The 27,519-nt window shown below is 42.7% G+C and overlaps 1 protein-coding gene across 1 annotated transcript in view; it reads right to left on the reverse strand.

The window, feature by feature from the left end:
- The window catches only part of PLPPR5 (phospholipid phosphatase related 5), a 3,295,121-nt gene that overhangs the window by 2,063,778 nt on the left and 1,203,824 nt on the right, over positions 1 to 27,519 (reverse strand). The gene's annotated exons all lie outside the window — the stretch shown is intronic.

Genomic DNA, 27,519 nt, shown 5'->3' on the forward strand with positions numbered 1-27,519 from the left:
CCGCATGGAGGCGTTAACTATAGAATTTAAGGTGGACAACTGAGCAGATATCTTGTCAGGAACTCCCTCAGTACATGCACCTTGTATAGAATCTCCTAACTCCTTGAGGAGATCCCTCTGTAATCTCGTGAAGTGAGTGAGATAGTTCAACGATCGAGGAGTAAATGTCGCTGAACTAAAGATATGCTTCCCAAATCGGTCCATCTGTCGAGAATCCTTATTTGGCGGATGAACAGAGGAAGAAGTCGTCACTAGCTCCATGGCATCTATGGGAACGCCCTTAGACAAAAACTCTTTACCAGGAGGGGCAGACAGAAACTTATTGGGTCTCCTGTGGACTGTCTCCATGGCATCAGGAGTATCCCACACCTTTCGACTAACTAGATCCATTAGTTTGACAAAAGGTGGAGACACCCAAGAGGCAAAAGGTTGAGACCCAAAAGCCTTCAGGTACACCGACTCCTCATCAGAAGGGTTGACAGTGGGCCAGTCGCACCTTTGCTTAAGAAACTCCAAGATGTCCATGAAGGAGACATCATCAGAGGACGACTTGGGGGACCCTTCTGACTCCTCAAGGTCAGTGTCCGATGTCAAGGACTCATCCTGGGAGTCAACATGCTTCCTCTTACATAGCCTCTTCCAGGGAGGCTCCTCGAAAGGGCATTCCAGAGAGACTGCGGAAGAGTGGGGGCCACCAGCCGATGGCTCCTGAGGCTGAGGGTCTCTGCTGTCTCCGGAGAGAGTAGGGGCTGAGACCAAAGTGAGTGCTCTTGGGGGAAGAGTGCTGGTACCACTGGTAGGGGCTGGAGAATGAGGCAGCATGCTCCTCATCATCTCAAATGCCATCCTCTCTGGCTCCGAAGACCTCCCCCGCTCCGAAGAGACAAAGGTTGACGTCGGAGCCAGAGCCGTCGGCTTCGAGACAGATGCAGTGTCTGAGCTCACCCTGGCCGACGCACCGAGAGGAAGGCTCGGAACTGAAGAAGATAGATTCCAACCCACCCTATTGGCACCGACAGGAGACCTTTGGTCCCTGGACACGACGGATAGCACAGAGCATGTCAGAGCTGAACCTGGCTCCAAAGCAGCAACAAAGGGAGCTGGAACCGACAGTACCTCCTGTGGCACCAAGCACTCCGGCTCCGAAGGGCCAACATGGCTCGGAGGAGGAATAGCAGACAAAGGCAAAGCTGGATCGAGTGGCTGCGGAGCCGACTGGGTTGGAACCAACAATAATTTTGGTAAGGCAGATGACTTCAGGAGTCTCAGCACTACCCTTCCACATCTTCTTTCGAAAGGCTCCTGGAAGATCTGGAAGACATAGTAGGGGATCTTGATCTAGGGGGCACTGGAGACTTTATTAACATGGGAACTGGTAGGGAATCCACAGACCAGCTCCAAGAAGCAGAGTTAATTGCTGATTCAATGGGTTCTGAGATCGGCTCTGAAACACTTGGAACCGACTCTGACACCACAATAGTGCTCTCCTTCGGCTCCGAAGGCAGTGGAGTCGAGGAGGCAGATTTTGACTGTTTAGAAGGCAGCTCCTAGACACCAGCCGGTGCCGGAGAAGGCCTTTTTGAAGACTTAGATTTGCCAGACTTGGAGGAAGCCGAAGAACTGGATAGAACTTCCTCAAAAGATCATTTTAATAGACCCTTGAGTATAAGCTTGTTCTTTCTCTCCTGTAATACCCTAGGAGAGAAAGCATGGCAGAACAAGCACGATTCCTGCAGGTGGATGGCCCCTAAACAGTAGACACAGCTACTGTGGCCATCTGTAAAAGACATCTTTTGGGAGCATTTCATGCACTTCTTAAAACCCGAAGGTTTGTGCTCCTTATTCTCTTTAGACATTACACACACACACACACACACACACACACACACACACACAAAAGAAAAGAATGAGGGAAGGGGACTAGGTCCTCTAACTAAAACGGGCCTAGCCCTACAGAAGAAAGTACCATGAGGACTAGGTCCTCTAACTTAAATGGGCCTAGCCCAGGGAACAGAAACTAGGTCTTCTAATTTAAACAGACCAGAAAAACACACACACACAGAAACTGTAAATAACTCTATGTGGTAATTTTTTAAGGTCCTGTAACTAAAACAGGCCTAGCCGTACAGAAAGAATTACCACGAGGACTAGGTCCTCTAACTTAAACGGGCCTAGCCCGGTGGGACAGAATTGGGTCTTCAAATTTAAACAGACCAAAAAACACACAGAAAGCTGTATATAACTAATGTACTAAGGGAGGAACTCCAACCCTTAGCAAATAACCAGCAGATACCCGCAAGAAATACAATCTCAGATTAAGGAAACTAAGCTGCCAATAATGGTCTAGAAAGACAACAGAATAACAGGAAAACTGCCACAAACTACCTGATAAGGAAAAAAGCACAACGGCGCCTACAAGACCTCTAAACTGGCACACAGGAAACCAACTAACAACAAGTTTAAGCTAAGAATGCACCGAAAAGGGCAAACAACACTACTGCCTAAGATAATATCACCTTACAACACCGTAATAACTGTAATACAAAATTTAAATACAAGAATTTTAACATTTAGCCAGAGCCAAGAGAAGCACAACCGAACTCGTCGACGTGGCAAATGAGATCTGGGGTTTGTAGTGGTGCACTATGGGATACCTGCTTAGCCACGAGCCAACAAGAAGTCTTCGAGCCTGTAAATCGGCCGTGTCGGAACCGAGGATCGGCTCCGAACCCATATGTAAAAATGAAGGTGAGATTGGACTACACAACATCATTAGTTTCCTCACAGCAAATTGTATTCTACTCGTTCCCAATCACTCATCACATATTCATCTCCCCCTGCAAATCTAGCTTCCTATTTTTAAAGTAATCCTTTCTATCATTCTAATTATGGCATGTCTCTGTTACTATTTCCATCTCAGCCATCATGGGCTACCTTGTTCCACTATACTCTACAGGTTTGCTTCATTAAATATAGCAATACACCTTATCTGTTCAGGCATCCTCACCTCCATCAGTCTTCTGAAGTAAGTCATGTCCTACTAAATCTCCTCATTTTATCTGTCTGTATGCATTTCTCACATACCTCTTGCAGGTTTTGAACCTGTTGTTTTCCCTAGCACAATTGGTCCATGTATTGTAAAGTACATGAAATGAGTGAGGAACATTTTTTAATGAGCTCACTAAGGATAAATTGATCCTACTTAAAAATGCATGTCCAGTAGCGCACACATCTCCTACTAAACTGTTTTTACTGTACCGCTTCATGAGGAAATTACTTTCAGTTTCAAGTATTTCTCATCCTAGAGACTTATGTTACTTCTACCACTGGAATAATGGCCAAATCATTACAATCATATTTGAAACACAATTGAATATTACCCATCCATCCATCCATCCACCCATCCATTTTCTAGTAACCAACCTTTAACCCTTTCATGGTAGTGGTGATGCCAGTGCCTAGCCTGACAATAATGAGAGCAAGCCAATAAAGATCATTGTGGACAGGACACTGGTCTATCATAAAACACATGCACACACTCACTCACAAACAGCACATTCACTGACAGTCACTTTGTAGAATACCAGTTCAACTAGTGGGAGGAAGCTACAGCATCTGTACAAAACTGATGTGGACAGAGGTAAAACATGTATGTTCCTTGCAAAGACACCACAGTCAAAAATTGCAAATTCCTTCAGTATACAGGGAAATTCAATGCCCCATAATAGCATCAATCAATCATCAGCAAATAATTTCTGAGACTTTAGGCTTTTTGCTTCCATTTCTCTCTCCTACTTTCAGTTTTCCTTTTATCCTCTGTGCTCATAGGTCAGGTTACTAATTAAAAGAGGAGTGGTAAAAAAGGGGTATCCCTGCCTTGTACAACTTTCCAGTTTTACTGTCCTGGTTCTACAAACTCTACTAGAGCTCGTCTTTCACTTAGCCTTCTCTTATTCCTTTTTCTTTGCTTATACTTTGTTATCAATCTGTGATAGGGAAGGCAGTCTCTTACCTGCTGTCCAAACTTCTGCTAGGCCTTATCACAATCTACTTATTTTTCTAGCTCAATATTTACTCCCAATTCCTTTGGTAATATTTTCAGGTAAATTGCACCCCCAGTAGCCTATTTTCTATATTCATACTTGCAGTCAGTCGCCTTTCTCCATGTTGGCTTAGTTCTTCGAATACTTTCTGCTGTTTTATGAATATAATATTCTGTATGGTTTCTATTATTCTCCTTAAGGACCTGCATCTAAAATTCTACTCTCCCTTTTCTTCTTGAACACCCCCCTGCCCCATTTCATCATCCCTTTCAAGTTTGATTTGAAACCTTCAGCTTGAGTTGTGTATGAGATTAACTTTTTAGCTCTAAAGTATCTCTACAAATCAGGTAGTCCTAAGCCAGATTGTTTAATGGGAAATAACTCATCCACTTAAGTCATGCCCTCTACCCCTTTGAAATAAACTCCTTCAATTCTGGATTAATCATGGGTCACAACTTCCCTTCTAGGTGATAAAAAACATCTCAATTTATACATAAAAGTAGAGGGACAAGAATAACTTCCACTGCTTGCATCTTACAATGTACAAGCATCCACATACATGATCAAGAGCATCCAGATTCTCCTGTTTGCATTACCTTTTGTTTAGACTCTTCTCACATGTGTAATAATATAGTCCTTTTTAATCCTTACACCTAAATACTTCATTTTATCATATCACCATAAATATGAGCATTACTGAACCATTTCATGTATGGTACATAGTTTATACTATAGCTATTGTTTTATCATTTGTTTTGTATTCTGAAAAGACATGAAACTGTATGAAAATGTTGTACAACACTGGAGTGTCATTTTCTGGATTTATCAAGTACAAAATTATATCATCTGCAAGCAATGCTAAATGTTCTTGATTACCAAACCAGTTTTATCTTTGAATTTATTTCCCTTATTTTCTTTGCCAGTGGCTCTAACTATAAATCAAATAACAAAGGCAAAATGGGAAAGAGGGAAAGAGGACACAGCTGCCTGGTTCCCCTATATAAACACATCTGGAGACTAACCCTTCCACCTTAATTCTTGCCTTGGACCCTTTAAATATCCTCCCAATTAACCCTATCTAATTTGTGGCTTCAATTTTTCCAGCAGTTTTGGATTTCTTTTACCATGAAAGGAATGGACTCCTTTCATGCTCCTTGTGTTTGAACAGGCTAAGTGAGGTACTCTGACATGTATGGGAAGCCTATTCCAGAGATGGGGCAGTCTCTTGAAGACAAACCTGTCTCTCCAGCAGGTTTTATTGATGTTGCATGTTAGATTTAGGCCGACTGAGTGGGTAATGCGCGAGGAGTTAGTCTTACGGATATGGAGCATATCTAGTTGGGCAGGGTCCGATATTGCCTTGTAGGCGAGACACAGATCACCTCTAAGCAATTTGTATGATACCAAGTAGAGTGATAGTGATTTACGCCTGTCCACATAGGATAGGTGTTGGAGGCCATGGATTCTCTTTGTAAGGTATTTCTGTGGCCTTTCCAGTTGGTGCAGGTTATGACTTTATATTTCTTTGATCTAAGGTGCTGTAATCACTGGGTGTAGCAGTTTCAATGAATAATGCTACTTCTGCCTTTTTTCTTCAGCTACTATATTTGGTTTCCTTGCATCTATCTTTGAACTGCAAATAATGGGTAATCCCATGTAATATGAACTTTGTCATTCTCTATAAAGCTTTGTGATTCATGTTCCCAGTGTTTCTCAGCTATTTCTGTATTGTATTGTTTGAACAATCCCTAATGCAACAGCCTTGGCACATTATTGGGTCTTTCAGTGTCATACCTCTCACCCTCTTAGCACAAGAAATCTGGACAGAGCCAAAAATAATATGGGGACAATAGCCCAAAAATGGGGATATATTTTAAATATTGTGCTAGATTCAATAACACCTACACTAAGTGTACACTAAGCATACATGATCTGTATGTGCTTTCTAGTCACACATTTTTTTTTCACACTGAGCTTATCGAAGGAAGGACACGGAAGAAACTCAGAGCTATAATATATAACATTAAGTATCCTGTTTTTTGTTTATTTTGTTCTTTGTTTCTTTGTTATTTATAGCACTTTGTGTACTGTGTATTTTTCTAGATAGTTTCACTGTGTGTGAGGTATTAACTGGAAATTGTCCACTTTTATTAAGCATCTGTTGGGTTGTTTGTTTCTGAAAACTTGTTGCAGTTAAATTCTTTTTTCTAGAGGCTCCTTTAGCTGTTTAGAATTAGAAGTTATGTACCTACCATAACGTTCCATGTTAGTTGTCTTCTCTCGCCTTCTTTCTTGCTGGATGGGTTCGGAGACGATCCTCGGCTCCGACTCGGCACTTGCTTTAGCTTGAGAACTCCTTTTACCAGCTCGAGGCAACCCTATATCCCATGATGCAAGGCGGAACTACCTCAGATCTCGTTTGGTAGCTAACCTACCCTGCTAAGGACTAACCTAACATAATTAGGAAAACAAGTTCATAATAAGAGTCCTCATATGAAGGCTCAGGAGGAAAAACAACCTGATAGGAACTCTTCAAGATCTGTCCAGGCCAGGGGGAAGGAGGGAGGGACACAAGAAAGAAGGCGAGAGAAGACAACTAACATGGAACGTTATGGTAGGTACATAACTTCTAAATGTTAAGTTGTCAATCTCGCCTTCATTCTTGCTGGATGGGACCGCGTCCCTAGCACCTGTATCCCGGGTGGCTCAATGGAACAGACTCTTGAGAACTGTGGAACCAAAACTGGCCCTGTCTCTGGAGGCCAAGTCTAACTTGTAATGAGAGACAAAGGTATGCGGCGTGGCCCAAGTAGCTGCTGCACAAATGGTATCAATGGGTAGTCTATCCTGAAAGGCTGCAGAAGTGGATAGACTCCTGGTTGAGTGTGCTTTTGGTTTAGAAGACAGCTGCTTGCCTCTGAGAGAGTACACATAGGAAATGGTGGAAGCCAACCATCTGGATAAGGTCACTTTAGAAACTGGAAGGCCTATCCTGTTTTCTGCATAGGAGACAAATAATTGGTCCGATTTCCTGAATTGTTTAGTTCTATGCAAATAGTACCTGAGCTGACAATGGACATCCAAAAAATGAAGCTTCTGTTCAGCTCTGTCGGAATAGTTTGGGAAAAAGACTGGTAGATCTATAGATTGGTTAATATTGGTTTGAGACACAACTTTGGGGAGAAAGGACGGGTTCGTTCTTAAGGATACCCTGTCCTTATGAAAAACCAAGTAAGGGGAACGAATGCAGAGAGCTTGAATCTCGGAAACCCTTCTTGCTGAAGTGACAGCCAGTAAGAATATAGTTTTCCAGGTCAATAACTTCAAAGAATATGAAGCAGACGGTTCGAAGGGAGGTAGCATCAAGGATGCCAACATTAAGTTTAGATCCCATTGCGGAGGAGGATGCTTTATAGGCGGCTTTAGGAGAAAAACTCCTCTCAGAAAGGCCTTGCATAATCTATGAGACATAATGTTATTGTCATGCAAGCCAACATGATACTTGGAAATAGCAGCCAGTTGAACTTTAACTGTAGATGAAGAGGATCCTGAATGAAAAACCTCAGCCAGGAAATCTAAAACAGAATGTACAGGAGCAGTAAAGGGATCAATATTCCTGGAATTTGCCCAAATAGAAACCGTCGCCACTTGCTAGCATAAACAGTCCTAGTGGACGACTTTAAAGAAGACACTAAGATGTCTCTGACTGAGTCAGAGATCATCGGTAGCCTGGCTAGGGAAGGAAGTGGAGCAACCAAGCAGTGAGGTTGAGAGAATGAATGGCCCGGTGCTGCTGACCCGACTGGTGGATCAAGAGATCCGGAACTGGGTCCAGATGCCAGGGCTGCACCAGAAGGTGACGATGCAGAGACGGAAACCAAATTTGTCAAGGCCAATAAGGGGCAATGAGAATCAACTTGGCCCTCAAAATGGTGGCTTTCTGAATGACTTGTGGAATCAAGGGAAAAGGAGGAAAAGCGTACAGAAGTCCCCGGGGCCAATCCTGGGTTAGAGAGTCTCTCAGGGGTTGGCCTGGAAGGTGAAAGAGGGTGAAAAAATCGGGGCACTTGTTGTTTTGAGGAGTAGCAAAAAGATCGCAACAAGGAGTGCCCCACTTCAGAAAAATCTGATCCACTACAGACTGATTGAGAGACCACTCGTGAGGCATCAGAATGGATCTGCTCAGCCTGTCCGCCAAGAGGTTGGACCTGCCGGGGATGTGCGTTGCTATCAGAAACCGATGAGAGGAGATTGCCCATTGCCAAAGTCTGAGAGCTTCTCGACACAACGGATAGGACCTGGTCCCGCCCTGCTTGTTGATGTACCTGACCACGGACATGTTGTCCGTTTGTACTGCAATAGTCCCCGTGGGAAGAAAGTCGTTGAGGGCCTGCAACGTTAAAAGCACCGCTCTCATCTTCAGGACATTTATGGGCAGATGGTATTCTATGGGTTGCCACGTCCCGTGGACCATCTTGCCCTGATAATGCCCCCCCCACCCGATCAGAGAGGCATCCGTAGTGACTGTGGCAACTGGAGGAGGGGGAACAAAGGGTCGGCCCTGATGAAGAAGAGGGGAAGATATCCACCAATTCAGATGAGTTCTGCACGACTGTGTGACTAAGATTTCGTGCCTCATCGGGAGACTGTGGTACGACCACTGAGTGAATAGCATCCACTGCAGAAGACGCATGTGGAAGCGAGCCAGTGGTAGAAGAACAATGGCCGCAGCCATAAGACCTAGAACCTTCAGTATAAATCTGGCTTTGACCTTGCTGCTCTGCAATAGAATCCAAACGAATTTTTGGATGTCCAGAATTCTTTGATCTGTTAGTCTGGCTAACATTTTGACGGTGTTTAATTCTGCGCCTATAAAGGTAATAGATTGGCAAGGCAGCAGAGAAGATTTTTCGAAATTTACTGAAATTCCCAAACTCCTGCAAAGCTGCAGAGTGTAGTCTCTGGTCTGAAGAAGCTGACACCTGGTGGTGGCGGAGAGGAGCCAGTCGTCCAAATAAGGAAACACCTGGAATCCTTGACGTCTCAGATGAGCTGTGACCACTGCCATGCATTTGGTAAACACTCTGGGGGCTGAAGTGAGGCCAAAGGGCAGGGCTCTGAATTGGTAATGACTGGTCCCTAGCCGAAGCGGAGAAACCTTCTGGAGCGCCTGTGAATCTTTATGTGATAGTACGCGTCCTGAAGGTCTATAGAGCACATCCAGTTGTCCTTGCCCAGAAAGGGCAGAATGGACTGAAGCGTGACCATCCGGAATCTTGCCTTCTTGACAAATCTGTTTAGACTGCTCAGGTCTAATATTGGTCTCCAATCTCCCGTCCTTTTGGGGACCAAAAAGAATCTCGAGTAGACGCCGGATCCTACCTGGTCTGCCGGCACAGTCTGGACGGCTCTTTTTCCTAGGAGCTTTGAAACCTCCTGTTCTGCCAAATCCCTTTGACCGGATGAGATGTCTGGAAGGGATTGTTGAGGTACGGGATACCTTTCGAAGGGGATTTTGTAACCCTCGGATATATGATCGACTGTACCCACATATCTTGTGAGAGGGAATGCCAGGCTACTGGGTACAGCGAAATCCTTCCCCCGACTGCCTCCAAGGGTGGACAGTCGGGCAACACCTCAGGGATGCTGAAAGGGCTTCTCAGGAAGAGACTCCCTGTTGCCCTGGTTCTGAGGACCCCCCCCTGCCTCTAGGGCGTCTATTATTGTTACCCCTCTGCCTCTGGGGGTAAACCTGACCGCGTGTGTCGGGTGTAGCTCCTTGGGCTTTTGGGAACCACATCTTCCCTCCCTTCTGACCCTTGGGATATGGTCTAGAAGGGGTGGAAAAATGGACTCCAACGGCAGAAAGAGTTTTACCGTCCTGCTCACACCTGGTCAAGGTGTCCTTCACCTGAGGTCCGAACAAAGCCGAACCATCAAAGGGGGTATTAGTGAAGGACGCCTTAAAGGGGTCCGCAAAATTACAAAGCCGCATCCAGGCTTGGCGTCTAAGAGCAACTCCTGTGCCTGCGGCCCTGCTCGCTCCATCGGCGCATAGGATATGAGCCGCATGGAGGAGTTGGATAAGGAATTCAGGATTGCTAGCTGTGAGGCAATCTTTTCTTGAGCCCCAGCAGCAGAAGGATCCTGGACCACTTCACCCAGTTCCTTGAGAATATCTCTTTGAAGCCTGGTGAAGTGACAAAGGTAGTTCAGCGAACGCATAGCAAAGGTCGCTGAAGAAAACATCCGCTTTCCATACCTGTCCATGGTCCTAGAATCCTTGTTAGGAGGACGGACAGGTACTGAAGGATCCGCCAGTTCCTTCTTAGTGGCCGCCACCACCATAGCATCCACAGAGACGCCCTTGGAAAGAAATTGTTTGTCCGTAGGGGCCGTAATAAACTTGGATGGTCTCCTGGGGACAGGTTCGACAGAATCTGGAGCCGCCCACGCCTTCCGAGCCACTACCTGCATAAGTGGGTCGAAAGGCGGAGACACCCAGGAGGTGGAGGGTCGGGATCCAAAAGCCTCCAGGTATATCGACTCATCCTCGGAGGGATCAATGGATGGCCAATTCCCCCTCTGTTTGAGGAGCTCAAGGATGTCTGAAAAGGAGACATCCTCAGAGGGGGATCGTGGGGAACCCTCCGATTCATCTAAGTCGGTATCAGATGTAGTAGACTCGGGGGAGTCTGTGTGTTTCCTCTTACACGTCCTCTTCCGAGGGGGTTCACCTGCCGGATCAGGAGAAACTTGGAAGAGGAGGAAATTCCCAATGGGGAAACCTGGGGCGATGGATCCCTGGGCCTGAGAGCAAGAGGCTGGCAAGAGGTGTCTACAGGCACTGAAGAGGGAGGAGCTAGAGGGATGGACCGTTGACCTGGCTCAGTAGCCAGGACACTCCTCATCACCTCAAAGGCTCCCTCCCGGAGACTGGAATATCCCCGATCCGAGGATACAGGAATTCCCGGCTCCACTGAGAGGGAAGGCTCCGAGGCCGATGTCGGTGCCGAGCTTACCAAAGCTGAAGCCCCGAGAGGGAGAGCGGGGTCGGACAAGGGTCCGATGCCACTAGCCCCCTCGGAGCCGACAAGGGAAACCCGACGACCGGATCCCTCCAAGGAAGGCCTCAAGGAGGAGATCGCAGCCGAGGGACGGAGCCGAAGGATGTATCGGCTCGGCGCCAAACAGTCGCTGTCCCGAGAAGCTCCGGCTCCGAACTCTGGTGTGGAGTCGGAGGAGGAAGTTCAAGGGGTGAAACAATATCCGAAGTCTGCTGAGACGGGCTATGGAGCATTTGGGCCAGTGCCTGCGACTTCAACAGCCTGCTTACCACCCTCTCTAAGTCGTGGTCAGACAGCCTGGAAGATCTCGAAGATCGGCTCCGATGGCTCCGCTCCGACAAGAGGAGACCCGGGAGCCGAGTGGATACTCTGCAATGAAGGGGACCGAGATCTCTTTCGGGACGAAGTCATCGGAGCCGAAGTCCCCTGAATTCCAGATGGAGCCGAAGGTTTCTCGGCTCCGATGCTGGATAAGGTGTCGGCTCCAGCGAGCCGACAAGGCCACAGTAGACCGGGTGTCGGAACCATTGGTGCGAACCCACTACTTTGAAGCAGATAGATCGGTTCCAGCGGGCGATCTCGGCTCCGACGGAGCCGGTGCCACCGGAGGAGGCTTGGATACTGTAGCCTGAACCTTCGGTGGCTTAGAAGGTTTACCAGACCCTGTTTTAGAGGGAGAACCTTCTGGCTTAAGTAAGCCACGGAGGATCAACTTATTCCTCCGTTCCTGCAGGACTCTCTGGCTAAAAGAGTGACACAAAGCACAGGAGTCCTGCAGGTGCAAAGGACCCAGGCAGTAAACACAAGAAGTGCGACCGTCTGTCAGAGACATTTTCTGACAGCACGAGTCACACTTCTTGAAGCCTGAGACCTTGCCTTCCTTTGACATATTTCTAAGGAAGAAGTCACACACACACCACAACAAACACACACAATTAATCCCCTAACACACAGACACACAGGTAGGGATTAACCAATGGTGTCTAGGCCTAACTAAACTTTTATACAATTACCAAAGGAATTTAAAAGTTTTGAACTATAGGGGAATAGGGTGGGCTGTAAACACACTACACACTATGAAAGTGGAAACAAGGGGGAAATAAATCCCTAACTAAGCTTTTTCTGACAAAAAATTACTTACCTCAGCTGGCAAAGGAGACCTCTTTCGCTAAGCGGCAAACGAGATCTGAGGTAGTTCCGCCTTGCATCATGGGATATAGGGTTGCCTCGAGCTGGTAAAAGGAGTTCTCAAGCTAAAGCAAGTGCCGAGTCGGAGCCGAGGATCGGCTCTGAACCCATCCAGCAAGAATGAAGGTGAGATTGACAACTTAACATCTTTCATTTAAAGGCTCACTGCTGCTTTTCAGCTGTGAGAAACATTTCTGCAGTTTGTTTCCCACCCTCCCTCTCTGTTGGTATAGTGTTTTTATAGTTGGTGACTTTGTAGTTGCCCGCCCCTAGTGTAAATTTGATCTGGGACCCTCCTCCCAGTCTAGTGTCATTACCTCATTCTACCCAGTACAGGGAGAACATTTGAGAAGGCCAATCAGCTTAGTTTCTGCTACTCCTTTCTCTCTTTCCACTTTAAAAAAAAAATGTATCTGCTTTTACTGTATTTGTGTTTCTTCCTACTTTATTTTGCTTTTGCGTCATCTTAAAAGTACTCAATTGCATTTATTACTGCTTGGTGTAACTCATTCTAAGCCTTTTAGTTTAAGCACTTGGGCTTCAGACCAGTTGTTTTACATTAAGAAGGTTTGTGGTCTGCACTGTAGTGGCAGAACAGGTAGCTTACATCCTTCTAAGTTGGGAACTGCTGATTGAGGGCTCAGTGTCTGTTATTCTAAAAGTGTATTAATTCTGGTTTAAGCACTTGGGCTTCAGGCCAGTTATTTTACATTAAGAGGGTTCGTGGTCTACACTCTTGTGGGAGGAGAGGCTGGACTCTGCCCTTCTGAGATGGGAATTTCTGGTTAAAGGCTTATAGTGCCTGCGTATTTGAACTGCTTCTTACTGAAATTGGTACACCTTGTTTGCTGCAGCATAGACTAGATCCAGGCCTGCTGAATCTAGCTTTGTTTGTATAACTTGAGCACTAATCCAGTCATTCTTTAAAGTATTCAATTGTATTTATTACTGCTTGATAGTAACTTGATTAAAGTGTAGCTATCATTCTAAGTCTTTTGGATTAAGCACTTGGGCTTCAGACCAGTTGTTTTACATTAGGAAGGTTTGTGGCCTGCACTGTGGTGGCAGGACAGGTAGCTTACATCCTTCTAAGTTGGGAACTGCTGATTGAGAGCTCAGTGTCTGTTATTCTAAAAGTGTATTAGTTCTGGTTTAAGCACTTGGGCTTCAGGCCAGTTATTTTACATTAAGAAGGTTCGTGGTCTGCACTCTTGTGGGAGGAGAGGCTGGACTCTGCCCTTCTGAGCTGGGAATTTCTGGTTAAAGGCTTATAGTGCCTGCATATTTGAACTGTTTCTTACTGAAATTGGTACACCTTGTTTGCTGTAGCATAGACTACATCCAGGCCTGCTGAATCTAGCTTTGTTTGTATGCTTGATGTTTGTTTGCTTGTTATTCACTGAAACGCTAATTCCACCTAAAACACGCCTTTTCAGTGCTTCTGTGGATCCCTAGTGATATCTGCATTGCTTACTGTACTTATTTCCTTGTTTCACTTGAAAGAAAGTTACTGTTTGTCGTTTTTGCATTTAAGTTACCGGTAACACATTGCATTTAAGTTACATGGCACTTGCTCACTAAGTCAGCACTAAAAAATTAAAAGCACTACACCCTCACAAACACCCCTTGAGTACCTTGTTCCTCATTGGCCCTTTTTTTCAATTATAAAGGAATTCCCAATACTATTCTAGCATGTCCAAAGGTCAGTTGTCAATCTCCTCTCCGGTCCAGCTGGTGAATCTGGGAATCTAGGCAATGTTACAACTGCCTCATGTACACAGACAACCCTCTCCTCCTCCCAACAAATTCCAACACATGTGAGAGATGCAACCATATAGCCAAACTGGAGGCTAAGCTCTCTCAACTCAGTACTGGCGTAACCAGTCAGGAGGAGAAGGAAACCACACTCACTACAATTCCAGCCTCACACAGACCTACCACAACAGCAAACCAAACACATAAACAAACAAAAACATACTCGGAGGCTCTAAATAAAAATCTGCCTAAGCAGCAGAGATCTCTAAAGCAGACACCCAAGCAACCGCTACCCCAAAACAAAACACGTGCAACACATAGCTAACGAAGCCAGTGTGCCGAACAGTCACAACCCTTAAGGCTAAACAACACACCTGATATACTTGTAATAGGTGACTATCATCAGGCACACTGACGTCCCGCTCATCAGGCTGAACAAGGAGAAGGTCACGGTGAGCTGCCTGTCGGGTGCTAGGATCCGCCACATAACACACGCACTCAGGTCACTCCAAGGCAAGTACAAATATGACTCAGTCATTGTCCATGCTGGTGTGAATGACCTGAGACGTACCTCTCTGGACTACATGAAAAGAGACATAGAGGAGCTCTCTGAGCATATAGCCCAGGCCGGTATGACCCTGACCTTGAGTAGCATCTTACCCTCACCAAGAATGATGCCACAATATGAAGACAAGATGATCAATTTCAACAATTGGCTTAAGTATTGGTGTCATTCAAAGGGGATCCAATGCCTGTCAGCCTGGGATGACATGCTCGACAAGCCACGATGCTTCGCTAGGGATGGCTTGCACCTGTCACCCCTGGGCTTTCGGATATTGGCAAAGGCTCTTGCTACCCCCATAGGGCCTTTTTTAGGCAAGGCTCAAAAGACAAACCCACGTCCATAGGTATCACAAGGGATAAGAAACTAACAGTAATGCTACGCAACGCCAGAAGTCTAAACCTCAAGATGCACGCACTCGAAACTCTCCTTATCATGGAGAACATCGATATCTGTGCAATAACAGAAACCTGGTTCAAGGGTCCCGAGAGCACCCCAGCACTACCAGGTTATACCTCATACCATGCTTTTCGGCCCCAAAACTTGGACCGAACCACAAAAGGAGGGGGAGTATCAATATTCGTCAAAGATAACCACACCTCCAGGTTGGTGGCACAGCACGAAGCATCAGAGACTATCCATGTGCAACTAACAGTGGGTAAAACTGCCTTCCAGTTTATAGCCTGCTACAGACCACCCTCCCAAACCCAGGAACCCCACTTGGCCTTCCTGAAAACACTGGAAAATATGAATGTCTCTCCAAACACCATTATATTGGGCGACTTCAACTACCCAAACATAGACTGGGAGCATTACTCTAGCTCCAACACCCTAGCCCAAAGGTTCCTAGAATTTATAAACTCAAATGCTATGGAACAAGTTGTTACCACTCCCACAAGAGGGGAAAACATACTGGACCTGACCATCACCAACATGGGGACTCTATGCTCCAGATCAGAAGTGTATCCCTCACTGGTAAGATCAGACCATAAACTAATCTCACTGGATATTCACATCCTGACCCCACCCCCTGCCCAGAAAACCACAGTGAAAAACTTCTCTAAAGCAAATTTCACACTCCTCAAAACCGAGGTGGAATCCTTCAAAGCCCCCGGGCCTGTGGAAAATATGGCCCAGACCGCAGAATCCTTTATAAACGCATTCTATGAACACCTTCAGGAATGCATGGATCATGCAATCCCAAATAAAACGAAGACCCAATCCTCCAAAGGCAGATGTCCTGTCTGGTGGACCCCAGCCATAAACAAACTATACAATAGAAGGAGGAAGCTACTACATGATAGAGCAAAATCCCAAAAAGGGAAGGCATCTCTGATCAGTATTAGCAAAAAACTACGGGCACTCATAAAATCGTCTAAGGCTAGCTTCGAGAGAAAAATTGCACAGGACACTAAGGATAATCACAAGGCTTTCTTAAATTATGTTAGGAACCTGGGTGGGAATTCCCAGATATGCTCAGAATTAGTCCAAAATGACAAAAAATACACCGAACCCACAGACATTGCCAACATCCTAGCTGACAGGTTCAGCGCAAACCCCCCCCCCCCAAAAGGGCGAATATCTATCCCAGCAGAGTGCTGTCTCCCCCTAACATCTCAGATGCTCAGGTAAGAGCCGCCCTCTCCAAAGCAAAAAACACAGCATCAATGGGACCAGACGGTGTCCCGGGCTGCGTCCTACATGAACTCCAAGAAGAGCTAAACCCAAACATAAAACTACTGTTCAATCTCAGCCATACTACAGGATATCTACCCAAAGAGTGGCGTACAGCAACAGTGGTCCCTCTCCACAAAGGTGGTGCCTCAACGGATCCTGGAAACTATTGCCCCATAAGCCTGACTAGCTTGGTCTGCAAAGCTATGGAAAGGATCATCATGGACCTCATAAATAAAGATATTGGGGACCTACAGACACTGGATCCTACCCCGTTCAGCTTTGTTAAGGGCAGATCCTGCCTCTTAAACCTGGTTGATTTCTTTGAAACAGTCACCAAGGCCATTGACAAGGGGAAGGTGGTCCACACAGCCTACCTGGACCTTGCAAAAGCCTTCGATACAATACCCCACTCGGGCATTATAGATAAGCTCACCAGCTTAAATATAAACCCCTATGTCACTAGATGGGTTGCAAACTGGCTCAAGGACAGAACCCACATGGTTAGAATTGCTGGAGCCATGTCAGACTCCAAACCAGTTACAAGTGGCATCCCACAAGGCTCAGTCCGGGGACCTCACTTGTTCGGTATATATTTCTCGGAGGTACAGGCCAACATGGAAGGACTGTGGCTGACCAAGTTCGCAGATGACTGCAAACTGGGCGCCATAATCGACTCAACAGCCGACACAAGCATTCTCCACAAGGGCCTCATAGAAACAGACAACTGGTGCCAGAGCCATGGCCTCAAGCTAAACGCCAAAAAGTGTATAGTCATCCCCTTTGGTAAAAACAAAGTGCCCACAAATTACCACATAGGTGGTAATCCATTAAGTACAGAAGAAGTAATTAGGGACCTGGGGACCCAAGTTGATAGCAATCTCTCATTTAACAACCACGTGGCCAAAGTGGTTAGAAAAACATTTTATATAGCCCACCTAATCATGAAGGGATTCACATCTACATCAGGGGAGGTCATCGCGCCTCTTCACTCATCTCTCATCAGGCCCATAATTGAGTACAATGCCCCTTTTGGGATGTACCTTACCAGACACCTGCAGCAACTGGAAAGACCCCAAAAGTACCTCACCAAGAGGATCAAAGGGCTCAAACAGATGCCATATACTGCCCGGTTAAAGAAGCTCCAGCTCTACTCAGTGGCATACCGCCTGCTCAGAGGCAATCTGTGCCTGATGTATAAAGCCACGTCCAACCCGGAATTATTGGACATGCTGCATCTCAGAAAATCCAAATCCCATCGAGGTACGCGCTCGAGAGACTTGAACCTCAGCACTGAAATAAATAGGACATGCCGGAGGGACAGATTCATACCCAGAGGCTCACTTCACTCTGGAATAAAATCCCAGTCCAGGTTAGGCAGAGCCCCTCATTGACTCTCTTCAAGAGGAATCTTGATGAGTGGATGGGAGATTGTAGGTTTACCCCGGGTATCACTTCTGTGTCACTGTTAGACAGAGGCACAGTATACTAACCTCGAAAAAGGGCATAGCAAAATTAATTTAAAATGGGTGACAAAAGCCAAACACACTCTGGCTAGGCTTATAAATGCCCTAGGGCAGATAGCCTAGTATGAACCTATGAACCTATAAAGACTATACTAAGTGTACATGTAGTCTGTACTTTGTGGTAAACTTTATGAATCCACCTTAAAATTTAAAGCTGCAAAAAAGTCAGTAGGAAGAATAAAATTAGGAGGAAGAAGGTGTGAGGCATGCTTGTGTTATCTGTTCACTCAGAACGGTGTACAATTACTGTACATTAATGAATCCCAGGGATTGCTCTTAGACTGTTGTTAGAATAATAGGGGCTATATTATTATGCATTTTCAAGGACATGAAGCCTAAAAGTTAGATGTCTGTCATTATTTAGTAACTTCAGTCCTTGATGATTTACCAAAAAAACACAAATCTGATGAGGAACAGACCAAAAACATGAGTAAAAAATCTGGGCATTTTGCAAAAATCTGGAAAGTTGAAAGATATATTCAGTGTACATATCCTCAGCCATGAATGCATTATACCAGCAATGAGATAAGCAATGGCTTCTAGATTTGTTTTACAGAAGCAACATTTCTCTGTTTCTCCCACATGTAAACTAGCTTATATGCAAGTCCACTGTCTAGGTCAGCCATTATTAGCCTTTTATCTTTTGGTTTTAACTCACTTCTACTTGCCCATTCTTGTGTCATGTATTGGTCAACATGAGGTTGTTTCAGAAGATCTCTACACTTGCCACTATATTTGTGGACATTCCATTTTTTTCCCTTGTCATCTGATCCTTTTCTTTACACTCTTTCTCTTCTATTTTTGGCACTCTAAGTTGCTGTCTGATTTTGTCTACTTCTGGTTTGATTTCCATTCCTGCTTTGTTTCAAAGTGTTATCTTAGACTTCCTTTCTATATTCTTTCAATCTTTTACTCATCTGAAAACATATAAAGACTTCAATAATTTCTTCCTTAATCTACTGCACAATGTTTTTTCAATTTCTCTATACCCACATAATGACACCTACACCTAGATGGAAGAGTCCCATCAACCATTGTCTTTAATTTCTTATAACAGTTATAGTAAACTAATAGCGTAATTCATTCATCTTACATATTACCTTTCTGGAGTTTTTATCCCCAGGCCTCCATTGAAAATGTGACTTGCTACATATATATATATATATATATATATGTATGTGTGTATATATATATATATATATATATATATATATATATATATATATATATATATGTATTTGTGTGTGTGTGTGTGCATGTGTGTGTGTATATATATATATATATATATATATATATATATATATATATATATATATGTATAGACGTGTGTCATATATGCCCATGTATGGCATGTCTGCCTCCAACTCAACATCTTTACTCAGCAGCTGTTTCCTTCAGCTGGTTAGCAGTCCAAAACATGCTTCAATGCAATCAGTTGTGTTCTAGCAATGGGCTTATGGATGTGGCCTTCTGTATCTGAATGGTAGAATGTCTTAAAAACATATCTCACCCTCATAATATACTCAAAATCCAGTAGAATATGACTTTTGTTACCTATTAATCATGGCCATGAAACAACCTTGCATTTAATCTGAAGATGGCTTCATCTTTAATTATACTCAGTATCTACATAAGCTATAATACAGATTAAAAACAATTTTAAATATACCATTATTACCAAAAGTGCAAGTTATTTTCCTCTATCTGGAAGTGATTAGTTATTAAAATGTCCTGTATTTTCTCTTAACAACAACTTCTTTGTGTATAGCACTATTTTTGTTAAAACAGTTCACAGAAACTATAATGCAGCAAATTCCTGATGTTCAAGTATTTGGTCAATCATAAAGTTAGGTACTGTATGACAATATTCACTGGAATATTCTATAGCTTATAAACTTCATCACCTACCTATTCCACGTAAAGTAAGATGTACCATTATATAGTTTATGCATGACCTTCTTGCATATTTCATGCAAATTATTTCAATTAACTTACAGAAAAAAATGAAACGTGCAGTAAGAGGAGAACATAAACAGAAATTCCATTTAAGTGACTCTGAACCACCAATATAAAATTTCTCATAAAAGTCACTCAATCCCTTCAAATGCAACCTGTCTTATTATGCTTTCCTTTTTACTATTAGGATGTACCTACAGCATTAAATTGTGAATTTCCATGCTCTGTGCTTCTCTTAATCCTTATACCAGGAACATTTCAAAACTGCAAAGTCCATAATATTTAGCTGCTACATGTGTAATCAAGAACGCGTGACCACTTTCTTATTTCAGTTGTCAATCAGGTTTACTTTTTTTTAAAACAATTAAGAGCCTCGGCAGAAGTTAAAGCACATACCTGAAATGGAGAATGATATTTCATGGAGGATACGGTACAGCTGTCAACTCAAAATTTATTACAAGCACTTCACCAAGATAGCTAAAATAGCTGCTCACATTAAAACGGCACGTTTTCTGAAATGACTGCAAATATGAATATTTTATTTTTCCAGAGTTGTAGATGTGTGTTTGTAGTTAAATATATTAGGAGAAAGAAATGAAGGGTAAGAGCTCAGACCTTTCACACAAACACACACACACATAATGTTCCATTGTGAAAAACACTCTTTTTGTGAAATGCTGCCTCAAGTAAGCTAGGAGTCAGTATCACCAAGTATGTTGAATCATCTAAAGGTTGAAATGCTGATTTATAATAAAAGAAACTAAAACTCCAAAAATGCTAGAGTAAAAGAACAAGTAATCTTTCCAAATGATATTTACTATTATGCAAAGCAATGAAGAAGTAGCAGCAAGGAAGTATTTTCTTCTGGCTTTCATTGTAATATAAACAATAGCACAATCTGCTAATCCTTCAATATACAAAAGATAACATCACAAAAAGGAAACAGCTTCAAGAAACTTACATATGAAAAACTGCTCACCAGAAGTACAGCGAGCATAACATTTTGTATCTGATTGCGCTTCGTTTTTCACCAACCAACCTCGAAAGTGGAGCTTACAGAAACAGAGCTTCTTAACAAAAATTCTTAATCACAACCCTGATGAAGAGTTAAGCACAGCAACAGCTATGGTATATCACTGTTGTGCTTTTTTAGGTCCTGTCTATACACACAATGACTCGTTCTCATACAGGATACTTAAAATGATTTTTCCAATGCTGTTTCTTGCCATATGAATCATGGATTGCAGTGACTGAAATCTTTTATTTACATGCTGGCATCACAAACAATTCATTCAATTTTTACTGACATGACTTTTTCAAAAAGTATAATGTAAGGATACATAGCCATAGACTTTAATGGATGCACAACTACACATGAGCAGTATCCATTATACTTTATGGATGTATCTCAGTGATAAGCAGAGGTAATGTCAGGTTGGAAAACAATAAACATATTTGGGCTATGGTGTAATCAAAATGTTTGCAAAGCTTTTTATTAAAAAAAAAAACATGGCCCAGATAAATAAGGAATGATACGAACAGAAAAGCATCATGGTGCTTAAGCCACGGAATGCCACAATACATGTACCACAATTAGAAAATCTCTTTAATTGTAATCATCTCTTCAACAACAAGCTCCAAAGTGGAATGAGACAGTATTATGTTTATAACATTTCCATATATACTTACTACATCATCTTACCATAGATGCTTGTACCACTTGACTAAACTTTTAAAAATGAGTACATTGTAGCTATACCACACAGGACATGAATACATGGACACATAACTCACCTAGGACTTAAATATTATGTTTTTCTTCTGTATCCCAAGTATAGATCAGTCCATACCAGTACATGAACTTGAACACAGCTTAGCTAAATTCTGGCACAAGGCACAAAGATGATCAGTGGCAGGACACGCACACGCATACACACACGACACACACACACACACACACACACACACACACACACACACACACTCACAGACACACACACACACACACACACACACACACACACACACACACACACACACACACACACACACACACACAGTGTCTAATTAATAAGACAAGCTAGTGTATAGTAGGTATATTTAGCATAATACAGATAGCTTACATCATCACCAATTCTACTCCAGGGAAGGTTAGACACAAGTTTAATTCTCCTTTCTCATATGACATTTAGAAATACATTTTCTTACTTAAAGCTTTGCTCCTATTATAAACTAGGCCCTGACTTTTTCAGTGGTTTTTTTTTTACTGTTTCAATGTATAAAGGAAAATACAGCAGCCCCAAAAATGGTTAAAAGTATTCCTGGCATCCATGTACAGAAAGGGTGAAGGTACAATAAACACCATTATTGTACTGGCAAAAAGGTAAAACGATAAGAGGTATTTTCCAGGATATGCAGTTAAAACTTTTCTGGAGTGATCTGAAACACGAACAAAGACACCAGAAAAGTTAGACAAAAATATTACTAGAGTCACTTGCTAAGAAAAACCTTGACTAAAAAGTAAGAGTTTGGGGAGAAGGATATGGTGTCGTCTATAACCCCTGTAATGTGCAATTCAACACAAGGAATATACAACAGAGTATGCTCAGTTCAAAAAGACTTGCTGATTAGTATTATCTGCACTTAGAAGCACCCCCTTTTCAAGCCTTACCTTTTTTGTACTTCTGTTTAGATCATCCACTGTAACTCCTCCTCTAATACTTAACCCAAACCTTTTTTTAAGATGCTTTGGTAGGAAGATAGCCCTTGTTGTAAATATCTTTGTCATAGTGACGATGAATGCCTTTGTCTGTTGTCTCTTCTGTCATTACAGGCAAACCAACTCCCTCCCATGCGCCATTCTCATGCCCCTCCTGAGAAACCCTTCTGTAACAGTGTCAGATTCAGAGTTCTAAATCCCAGCTCTGATCCTGCTCTTCATTACTGCTACTTCTTATTGTAGGATAACTGCATAGCATGATGCCTGCAGGCCTCCTGTATTAAATCCCAGCTCTGATCCTGCTCTTCATTACTGCTACTTCTTATTGTAGGATAACTGCATAGCATGATGCCTGCAGGCCTCCTGTATTAAATCCCAGCTCTGATCCTGCTCTTCATTACTGCTACTTCTTATTGTAGGATAACTGCGTAGCATGATGCCTGCAGGCCTCCTGTATTAAATCCCAGCTCTGATCCTGCTCTTCATTACTGCTACTTCTTATTGTAGGATAACTGCGTAGCATGATGCCTGCAGGCCTCCTGTATTAAATCCCAGCTCTGATCCTGCTCTTCATTACTGCTACTTCTTATTGTAGGATAACTGCATAGCATGATGCCTGCAGGCCTCCTGTATTAAATCCCAGCTCTGATCCTGCTCTTCATTACTGCTACTTCTTATTGTAGGATAACTGCATAGCATGATGCCTGCAGGCCTCCTGTATTAAATCCCAGCTCTGATCCTGCTCTTCATTACTGCTACTTCTTATTGTAGGATAACTGCATAGCATGATGCCTGCAGGCCTCCTGTATTAAATCCCAGCTCTGATCCTGCTCTTCATTACTGCTACTTCTTATTGTAGGATAACTGCATAGCATGATGCCTGCAGGCCTCCTGTATTAAATCCCAGCTCTGATCCTGCTCTTCATTACTGCTACTTCTTATTGTAGGATAACTGCGTAGCATGATGCCTGCAGGCCTCCTGTATTAAATCCCAGCTCTGATCCTGCTCTTCATTACTGCTACTTCTTATTGTAGGATAACTGCATAGCATGATGCCTGCAGGCCTCCTGTATTAAATCTATCATTTCCCTTCATACCCAACCCATGACTTCTACTTTTACTAGAAAATGTTTTCAGTCCTTTTCTTCATCATTTGGCTTTATTAGTTATATATAAAATAGTGCATTTTTAATTCCCAGTATTCACTAGCAATATCAAACACATGTAGTAAACCATATATTTTTATAATATAGTGCAATACATAATACATATAATGCTATACAATACATAATACCTAATACACAATTCACAGTGTCTGTATCACGCTTTACTTTTCTCAATTTTAATAAAAATACTTTGTGTAACCCCCATGTTACCAACTTCTGAATCACCCCAGTTTCCATTTCTGTACAATGGATATAGCACAATATTTCTCCCTGTGTAACTTTGCATTTGCTCCCCTTAAGTGCTGTTCTTCTCAGTACAGCAACTGGAACTGGTACCTTTTCTCATTATAAAGAACTACTGGTGACAATTGCTGAATATTGCTAACACCCCAAACTCCCCAAATTTAATATTATAACAATTTATCCATCATTCACTTTTACTTCTGTCCTCCATTTCCCACTTCAAAGCGCAGCATACATCTGCATATCTTAACACATAGCAGTTCCACGTTTACGTCTACTCCAGACTTTACATACCCACCATGTGCCAAACTGCACACCGCACTCTTCCATTACTTGTTGCTTGATGGGTCTGCAGTCAGACTCTTCATCTTCTCCTCTGCATCCTGTAGCTTCATATTTTCTTCTGATTTCCAATAATATCTAAACCTAGCTATGTCAAACAAAACAAATTTCCAGCTATTTTGTACTTCCCTGTCATAAATTTCTGTACAAATTCTTCTTGCCTGTCTCCAAATATCCTGGTTTTCTCCTTCTTACCCACACCTCCACCATTTTGTTCCTGGTCCCCACCCATTCTTTAATATCCTTACTAACATTCTATACCATCTGTGCAGTAATTGCATATAAATAAATCCTTTAAAATTCATTAATGTCTCCTACCCAACTAACATCTTCAGGCTCTAAGCAGAGGCTTTCTTCACAGGCAGGTTCTATATGTTTTTCCCAACCTGTTGCTTGATGTTTTTTAACCAGTCTCCCATCAGTACAATCTCTTCTCTCTCACTCTCTTTCTGTTATCCCATAAGGGTCTACAGCATAGTTCTATTTCTTCTAAAGGCCAAAATTAGGAAAGTCTGTGATAGTAACACATTTTATTTGTTATAAAAGTCTGCCACAGCCATTGCAAACTGTATTCCTAGGTTTCTGAAGTCTGTACAGTTTAGTCACATATGAAGTTCTCCTGCTTCATCATGACCACACAGTCATCAACATGTTGAACCCTTCCTCCAGCGCTCCATTAAGTTCTTTGGAAAACAGTATTCTCTATTCCAGTAACATAACTGTTCTTCATACCTCTCAACTGTCCAGATTTTTACTGAATGTCCCGATTTTTGCCTCATAGCTTTGGACTGTTTCTCATACAATTTGTAGTTTTCTGGTCAGACATTGAGAACTGAAGTCACTACGTAATAGCAGATATTTGAATTTCAGACTTCTTATCCCACAGAAAAATGCATGATAATGAAAACCCATTATTCTAGCAATTATTTTATATTTATAAGTACAATATAAAAATCTGTTCCTGATTTTGGGCCTTTGTTCCCCCATTAGTTTTGGTTTTCTCCACACTTCTTGCATTACGAAGTTCAGAGGTATACTGTTAATCACCCACCAGACCAATGCTCAAGATTTCATTTATCTTTACTAAAACCTATTGCCATCTTCCATTACTGCTCCATTCAATCTTCTCTCAGTCTGCAAAACACATTTTCTACATCTTTTCTCCCTAGTTTTTTTTACAGATCTAGATCAAAACACAAACTATACTGCTCCTCCAATATTTGGCTCTTTAATTTCCACTACCCTCTTTGCTCTCATTGTCTTTCCCTTTGATTCTTAACCCATCAGCTTGAACTGGCTTGTACTGACACACATAATGAAGCTATCCTCCTTCAGGGATATCATAATTACAACAGACTTGCATGAATGGCTTCCATCACGTATAAAAATCCTTCTATCTCCTATATGCAAGTACCCTTCATCCTTTATCCCCTGCATTCATATGCTAGGGCTTCCATATCCTCATTGACCCTGCAGTAACAGTTTCCTTACTGCAAATTGTATTCCAATCATTCTCAAACACTGGTCACATAAACATCTCCCCTTGCAGGTCTGTCTTCTATAGGTTTACTTTGTTAAATATAGCAATGCACCTCACCAATTCAGGCATCTTCACCTCCCTTCAGCTTTCTGAAGTCATGTCCTACTACATCTCCTTCTCTTACATGTCCATATGCATCTCGCATACCTCTTGCAGCTTTCTGACCTGTTTTTCTTTTCTTTTCCCTAGAATAATTGGTATATGTATTGTGAAGTGTATAACATGGGTAAGAACCATCTTTTTGAATGTGCTCACTAAGACTAAATTGAACCTACTTATCTCAATGTTTCCAGTAGCACACATGTTTTATCTCTTACTAAATTGTATTTACTGCACCCTTTAATGAAGAAAGTAGTTTTAATTTTTAAGGTTTTTTGAACCAATACTGTTATCACACGTAGTCCTAGAGCAGTAGTGTCCAACCCATGACCCAGCGCATCTGACCCTCAGAGCTCTTCCATGCGGCCCGCGACCCTTAAATTTAAGTTTAAATTTAATTTCACTTTTTTTCCGTGTGTTTACACGTTCGCGTAGTTTTGCTCTTCTGCGCCAACTTTCTTTTACGTTTTTCCCATACCAGCGCTGGTATGCGCATGAAACACCGTTCGGGCGGTTTGTATAAAAGAAAAGCTGCAGGAAGGAGCGTAGAATCGTGGCGTAGCCGTAGAAGAGAGGATATATTTCAGTACACACCGACTACTCACTACTAAGGAAAGGTAAGTTACAAGATGAAAGTGTTGAAGTTAGTGTTACGACTACTAGACTGATGAAATGCAAGATGTTGCATATCAATCAAATGAGTGACTTAATGTGCAGTATGGTAGTCTTAGTCTACTTAGCCAACAGGTGTACAGTAAGAATTACCAGTGTGCTTTGTGATTCTCAAAGACTCTGCACGTGGGATAAAGATCGGATTTATTTATTCACCTTATTAACAACTACAGACTGTTGTTTTCACAGATACATACATGAGGGCAATCAAAATCTACCAAAACAATCATAATCCAAAGAACAAGAACATATTGGCGTGCTTGATACATAGAAAAGAATCGCACAACCACCATCTCAAAAGAACAGTACGTTCCACATGCATACAATAAAGATAACCGTATAATTACCCACTGACTATATCAATAAAATACTTCCACACACAAAAAATACTGCTACACGTACTTCATTAGAACGCAGACACTTGTTAACAGCCATATTTGCTACCTACACAATTTATCCACTTATTCTCCGTAGCTCCCTGCCTGTTGATTACGATAGCAATAGGGGAGGAGCTTTATCACCGGCCGACTTCCCAGAGATATATATATTTTTTTAATAAAAACTCAGTAAGGTAGGTTATGCATGTAAAATGAGCGCGTTGCCGAATGCACCACCCTCTGAGGTAGATGACTTATTAAAACTTATGCTGATCGGGCGTGGTTTTATGCCGGCTGAATACATATACAGCTGGCACTGGGTAAGAGGTAGCCCTGCCACTCATCTCTTTTTACTTACTTTTCCGCTCTCTAGTCTTCTTTTTGTTGTTTAATTTTTTTTCCAGTTCCTAGGGCGGGGGCCCCAAAGGCAAAGTGACAACCTAGTAAACCTCGTGTTTTACAACTGCGGAATAGAACAATCGTTTGTTTACTGTACTGCACTTACCTGTGGTCTACTCTAGACATGCTACCTATAGTTAAGAACTCATGAAATGCATTTCTAATGCACTGCTCTTGACATTAAAGAGTTG

This window comes from Protopterus annectens, chromosome 10.part0 (genome assembly GCF_019279795.1).
Source record: "Protopterus annectens isolate FY-2018-M chromosome 10.part0, PAN1.0, whole genome shotgun sequence".
Lineage (NCBI taxonomy): Eukaryota > Metazoa > Chordata > Ceratodontiformes > Protopteridae > Protopterus > Protopterus annectens.